Consider the following 6,371-nt stretch of genomic DNA (forward strand, 5'->3'; position numbering starts at 1 on the left):
TTCCCGGACCAAGGATTGAACCCATGCCCTTGGCAGTGAAAGCACAGAATCCTAACCACTGGACTACCAGGGAATTCCCAAAAAGAGATCTAGTGCCCAAGTCAAGGAGTTGGCCTTGGGAGCAGAGACAGTCCACCTATAGCAGGAGGAGGGCAGGCAGATGCTAGGTACAGATGCTACCAGTGGGTAGCTGTGGTGGTGGATGCTTTAATTTTCTCTGTAGATTAGGAAGCAATGTCATCAGTAGAGAATAAGAAGGGGAGAAAGTGTAGGAGGTTGGAGAAGGCACAGAACAGTCATTCAGGACAGCAGTTTGGGGAATAAGGCAACTTTCCAAGATGTTCACAGTATAGATAATTTTAAGAGACTCAGTTTCCAGATACTCAATTTCCAAATGTTCTTTTCCTAAAATTGATCTATTTTCTCAAAATAGATGCCAGCTGCCCTCCCTCAATTGCCTTTCTCCCACTTTACATAAGTCATACCTCTCACTCAGCCCAAATCTCACTATAGTTAGGCAGTGATTATGATGGTAGCCAGTCTCCAAGATGGCTTAATTCCTGATATTCATATCCTTGAGTTGTCCTGTACCTCACTGAATCAGGTCTGGTCTATGTGATTAATGTATGACTATTGAGGCTAGGCCATAAAGGGCATTGCATCCTCCACCTTGCTCTTTTGTATTGCTTGCTCTTGGGAACGCCAACTACCACGTCATAAGGTCACTCAAGCAGCCCTAGGAGAGGTCCACGTGGAGACAAACTGAGACCTCTCCAAACAGGCAGCACCCACTCACCCATGATGTGGGTGAACCGCCCGGCAAACAGAACCGCCTGCAAACAGATTCTCCTATCCCAATAGAGCATTTAATGACAAGAGCTCCAGATGATATCTTCCTGATATCTCATGAAAGACCCTTAGCCAGAATCTCCCAGCCAAGCCATTCCTGAATTCCTGATTCATAGAAACTGTGAAAGATAATAAACGGTTCTTGTTGTTTTAAGTCACTACATTTGGTGGTAATTTTTTTTCTTTTTTTTTTTTTTTTTTGGCTGCACTGCCCAGGGATCAAGCCCACGCCCCCTGCAGTGGAAGCACAGAGTCTTAACTACTGGACCACCAGGGAAGTCCTTGGCAGTAATTTTTACACAGCTGTAGATAACTGTAGGGGCAGATTGCTTAACCTCTTTGAGCCTCAGTTTTCTCATGTGTAAAATAAGAATGATAACACAATAGTACCTGAATCAGGATTGTTATGAGGGTTAAATGAGTTAATATTTGTAAAGTGCTTAGAACAGAAAAGTAAAAAGTATGAATTTGTTAAATAAAAATAAATGTGATCTATTCAACACAGCACTACTGTACTGGGAGATCTAGATAGTGCAATAAGGCAAGAAAAGGAAATAAAATTTATACAGATAGGAAAGGAAGAAATAAAAACTGTTCCAATTTCAGATGGCATGATAGTCTACATAGAAGATCTCAGGGAATCTACAAAAACTCCTAGAGCTAAAAAGTGAATTCAGTGGAGTTTTAAGATACAAGGTAAATACACAAAATTCTGTTGTACTTCTATAATTAGCAACGAACACATGGAAACAAAAATTTTAAATACAATACCACTTACAATCACTCAAAAAAATGAAATAGATTTAAATCACCATTTTAAATATAGAACATAAAATTAATAAACTTTTAGAAGAAAACATAAGAGAAAATCTTTGGATCCTAAGGCCTGGCAAAGAGCTCTTAAAATTGATACCAAAAACATGACCCATAAAAGAAAAAAACCCCATAAATTGGAATCCATCAATTCAAAAACTTTTGCTATGTGAAAAACTGTTGAGAGAATGAAAAAACATGATATAGACTGGGAAGAAATATTTGCAAACCACATATCTGACAAATACTACTATCTGGAATATATAACTAACTCTCAAAACTCTACAGTAAAAAACAAATAACCCACTAGAAAATGGGCAAAAAGCATGAAGAGACATTTCACCAAAGAGGAGATACAAATGGAAAATAAATACATGAATAAAATTTTCAACATCACTAGCCATCAAGGAGATGCAAATTAAGGGGAGTTCCTTGGCTGGTCCAATGGTTAGAGCTCTGAGCTTCCACTGCCGGGGGGCACAGGGTTGATCCTGCAAGCTGTGAGGCATGGCAAAAAGAAAAAGAAAAAAAAAAGGAAATGCAAATTAAGACTACCATTAGATATTAGATCTATTAGATCAGTTAAAATTTTTTTAAAAAGTGACAGTACCAAATGCTAGTGTGGATGCAGAGAAACTGAATCTCTAGATCTCTCATGCATTGTTGATGAGAAAGTAAAATGGTATAGTCACTCTGGAAAATAGTTTGGCAGTTATTTTAAAAATCAAAGCATACATTTACCACGTAACACAGCAGTCCCACTCCTCTACATTTATCCCCACCAAATAACAATTTGCATCCACATAAAAACTGATGCATGAATGTTCATAGCAGCTTATTTGTAGTAGCCCCAAACTGAAAAAAACTGAAATGTCCCCCAGTAGGTGAATGGTAAAACAAACTGTGGTACATCCATATCACGGAGTACTACTCAGCATTAAAGAGGAACAAACTTGATACATACAACAACCTGGATGAATTTCAAGGGCGTTATGCTGAGTGAAAAAAAAGCCTCAAAATGTCGCATGATTTCATTTGTATAACATTCTCAAAATGACAAAATTACAGAGATAGAAAACTGATGAGGGGTTGCCGGTGATTAAGGACAGTAGTTGGGGGAGGGGTGTTGTGACTCTAAAGGGTATCAGGAGATCTTTGTGGTAATTGAATAGTTTTGTATCTTCATTGCAGAGCTGGTTACACAAATCTATACATGATAAAATGATATAAAACTTTATACACATGTTGCACCAATCTGTTTTCTGGTTTTGATAATGTACTACAGTTATGTAAAATGTAACCAATGCGGGGACGCGGTGAAGTGAAGGATACAGAGGAGTCCTCTGTACTACCTTTGCAGCTTCCTGTGAATCTATAATGACTTCAAAATAAAAAGTTGAAAAAAATTCAACAAAAAAGCATGGATTAATTCCCTAGTGTGTAAAAATTTGTGGAACAAGAACAAAAGGGTCCTCTTTCCTCAGGGTTCTGTGGTAGGACTTGCTGTCTCTTTCTGTCTTATACAGCAGGCACTATGTATCCACATATGTCAAACCACAGATCCAGAGGGCCAACTGCACAATGCCATTTTATACAAGGGACTTGAGCATACTCGAGTTTTAGTATCCATGGAGCTCCTGGAACCAATGCCCTGCAGGTGAGAGGGGCGGCTGTATATGTTTCTGTCATGAGCAAGCATGATTAAGAATGGGGTATTTTGGCCCATGATGGGGTGTCCTGAATTCAGATATGTTGTGGAGTGTGGCTGGAGTGATGGTAATTTTTACCTAGCCACCTCCCCTCTTATGCTTCCTGATTACTATCAAAGACCGTCCTGAGGGAAGGTCCTGTGAGAACAAAACAAAGAGAATGTAGGTAAGAAACACAGCAGATGACGCCACCTTATTTCATTCAAGGATAAATTCATGGCAAGATGCCATATATTCTCAATTTATTTAGCATTAAACTTCAGAGTGAGATGTTGTCATCACAGGGCCATTATTAACCTGTTTATTTTAATTGAAAGATGAAGTATTTGACAAAAGGGACTGACTTTGCCAGTACACTTGAATGAGTTAAAAGGACACTACAAGGGGCTTCCCTGGTGGTGCAGTGGTTAAGAATCTGCTTGCTAATGCAGGGGACACGGGTTCGAGCCCTGGTCTGGGAGGATCCCAACATGCCGTGGAGCAACTAAGCCTGTGTGCCACAACTACTGAGCCCACGCGCCACATCTACTGAAGCCTGTGCGCTCTAGAGCCTGTGCTCGGCCACAAGAGAAGCCCACGCACCACAACGAAGAGTAGCCCCCACTCACCGCAACTAGAGAAAGCCCTCGCGCAGCAATGAGGATCCAACGGAGCCAAAAATAATAAATAAATAAATAAATTTATTTAAAAAAAAAGTACACCACAAAATTTGGATTAAAAATGTATATTTAAAATATATCAGGGAATTTCCTGGATGTCCAGTGGTTAGGACTCATCATGCTTTCACTGCCAAGGGCCCGGGTTTGATCCCTGGTTGGGGAACTAAGATCCCACAAGCTGTGCAGCGTGGCCAAAAAAAGAAAAAAAATATATCATAAACACATTGTAAATTTTCCATATATTATAATGGTTTGACATCTTTAAAAAAACCTTTCTGTCTGGGGAGAGACTGCCCCTTCCAAGGTAGGTAATTCGTAAAGATAATAACTTGCCTACAAGCATACCTTTCATATGTAAAACAACCAATCCAGGGTTTATATCCCCAGCTACCTTCTTATCTAACTCTCACACACCAAACCTATATTTCCCTTATCCTAAATCATGCTAGGTCTAGGTGCCAGCTAACTAGGGACTACCCCTACAGCTTATAGCCCACCATAATTATTCAAAGTAGCCAATCCTAAACTGTTTCTCTTGCTCTTCCTTGTCTTTCCCATGGAAACCCCTATAAGGGCCATGGACTATGCTTTGCCCTACCTCCTGTTCAACATTATTATCCATCAGGGAAATACAAATTAAAACCACAATGAGATAGCATCTCACACCCATTAGAATGGCTAAAATAAAAAAGATAGACAATAACAAATGTTGGCCAGGATGTGAAGAAACAGGAAATCTTACACATTGGGAAGGTAAAATGGTCCCAGCAGCTTTGGAAAACGGTTTGTCAGTTTCTTAAAAAGATAAACATAAATTTACCATAAGACCTAGCAATTTCACAATTAGGTATCTGCCTTAGAGAAATGAAAACCTATGTCCACACAAAGACTTTTACAGGAATGTTTATATCAGTATTATTCATAATAGCCAAAACTGGAGACAACCCAGATTTCCACCAGTGGATGAATGGATATACAAATATGATGTATTCATACAATATAATACTATTCAGGAATACAAAGGAAAGAAATGGAATGCAAGATTGGTTCAATATCTGAAAATCAATGAATGTGATCCATTCTATCAATAGAAAAGAAAACAAAAATGACACGTTCATTTCAGTAGACAAAGAATAGTTTTACAAAACCCAACACCCTTTCACGATAAAAACACTCAACAAATTAGGAGTAGAAGGGAACTTCCTCAACCTGATAAAGGTCATCTATGAAAAACAAATGGCTAGCATCATACTTAATGGTGAAAGACTGAATGCTTGGGGGATTGTGGTGGTGGGATGAATTGGGAGATTGGGATCAACATATATGCACTAATATGTATAAAATAGATAACTAATAAGAACCTGCTGTATAAAAAAAATTCAAAAAAAAAAAAAAGACTGGATGCTTTCCCTCGAAGATCAGGAACAAGACAAGATGTCTAATCTCACCACTTCTATTCAATATCATAGTGGAGGTTCTAGCCAGGCTGGTTAGGCGAGAAAAAGAAATAAAAGGCATCCAAGTTGGAAAGGAAGAAGCAAAACTATTTCTGTTTATAGGTGACATGATCTTGTGTATAAGAAATCCAAGGAATCCACTAGAAATTATTACAACTAATAAACAAGTTCAGCAAGGTTACAGGACCCAAGATCAATATTAAAAAATCTATTTTATTTTTATACTCCTGTAAACAATCCAGAATGAAAATAAATATATATATATATATATATATATATATAGTGAAATAAGCTAGTCTCAAAAAGACAAATATTGTATGATTCCACTTACATGAAATACCTAGACGAGTTAAATTCATAGAGACAGAAAGCAGAATGGTGGTTGCCAGCGTCTGGAGAGAGGTTATGCCAAGTGAAAGAAGCCAATCACAAAAGCCCACATAGGGAGTTCCCTGGCGGTCCAGTGGTTAGCACTCGGCGCTTTCACTGCTGTGGCCCCAGGTTCAATCCCTGCTCAGGGAACTAAGATCCCGCAAGCCACATGGCCAAGAAAACCCCCAAAGCCCACATATTATATGATTCCATTCACATGAAAGTCTAAAATAGGGAAACCTATAGAGACAGATAGACTAAGGCTGGGGATGGAGGGGGTCGAGGGGGAATAAAAGACGGATAGCTAAGGTACAGGGTTTCTTTTTTTTCTTTTCTTTTCTTTTTTTTTTTTTAGATGCGCTGCGCAGCAGCTTGCGGTGACCTGGCAGGGAGATGATGTGGGCAGGATGAAGCCTGGGTGTGGCAGGGGCTTTGCCCAGTTTCAGTCCTAGCCACACTTGCCCCCTTGCCCTCCAGCAAATCACCTTGCTGATAATTATGGAGTAAAGTGC

The sequence above is a fragment of the Neophocaena asiaeorientalis genome, unplaced genomic scaffold, assembly GCF_003031525.2.
Source record: "Neophocaena asiaeorientalis asiaeorientalis breed wild unplaced genomic scaffold, Neophocaena_asiaeorientalis_V1.1 scaffold46, whole genome shotgun sequence".
Lineage (NCBI taxonomy): Eukaryota > Metazoa > Chordata > Mammalia > Artiodactyla > Phocoenidae > Neophocaena > Neophocaena asiaeorientalis.